The sequence below is a fragment of the Leptonotus elevatus genome, chromosome 1 (assembly GCF_054856555.1).
Source record: "Leptonotus elevatus isolate MCC_2025b chromosome 1, RoL_Lele_1.0, whole genome shotgun sequence".
In the NCBI taxonomy this organism is placed as follows: Eukaryota; Metazoa; Chordata; class Actinopteri; order Syngnathiformes; family Syngnathidae; genus Leptonotus; species Leptonotus elevatus.
The window spans coordinates 13,557,178-13,558,240 of record NC_141239.1 but is presented as its reverse complement, the minus strand read 5'-3'; positions in this window follow the sequence as shown (position 1 = coordinate 13,558,240).

Genomic DNA, 1,063 nt, shown 5'->3' with positions numbered 1-1,063 from the left:
GGGCAATTTCATAAAAATGTCTCTTTAAGTTTGCTCAATAAGGTTAATTGTACATAATTCAGGGTTTGAAGGTAAATATACAGCTTGGAATTGTAGGTCCACCTCCTCGTTATTTCCTTTCCTAACACAACCAAGCGATTCAAACATCTGTGCGAAGAGAGCAGGCTGCTGCATGCGACCAGACTTTGGGGAAGCAGCATGTGGCTCATTATTCAAGGTTATTTTTGGAATATCCCGTTCCAAGTAACCATAAACAATCACCTTTGTGGCCATGATGCGGTTTTGTGTTTGTCAGAGGACCTCGTATGCTTCATTCTGTGTGTCGCGTTTTCGCAAGGAACAAACTGGAACGCCTGGTGTTTTCCAGTGCGCCCCCCCCCCCCCCCTCCCATTTTGACTGGCTTTCCAACTATATCAGTGTTAGGAAATTGTTGCAGAACGAGGAATGTATAATATCCGATTTTTTGCTTGAGGCGAGTCCGCCTCTTCCGATTTGGAAAGTTTACGTTTCCTCGAATGGGTTTTGTCAAACAGCGTAACAAAGGCTATCGAATGTGATGGCAAGAATGAGTAAATGTGTGGAGTCAAGGCCAAGATTCCTTTGATTTGAGGCCATTGATACTGTCAAGCCCTTAATGGAAACCACGTTACTCATCTCCAACACAGTCCGTAAATGAGGGATCACCAACTGCATATATTGGGTGTTTCTTTGGTAATTTGGGCTAGTTTAAGGAGCAAAACATGATGAATATAAAAACATTTTAAAAATGTATATTGTCTGGCAAAGTCATCCGATGTTCATGCAGCATGCCAAAATAGCTTGGAGACATTTCCAAATGCAGATGAAATAGATTGCACATACTGTAATACATCAAGCACAATCAAAATAGTTGCAACTGGGTTGCATCATTTCAGTTGTTGAAAACAGTGAAATGTGTGAAATTGCTGCATGCTTTGAAAAGGGAACAGTAGCATTATCTGGTGGACAAATGTAAAAATTTAAAATAGAAAGACAGTAAACTAAGTACCATCAGTTTATGTGATGATAACTTAGGGTAATCAG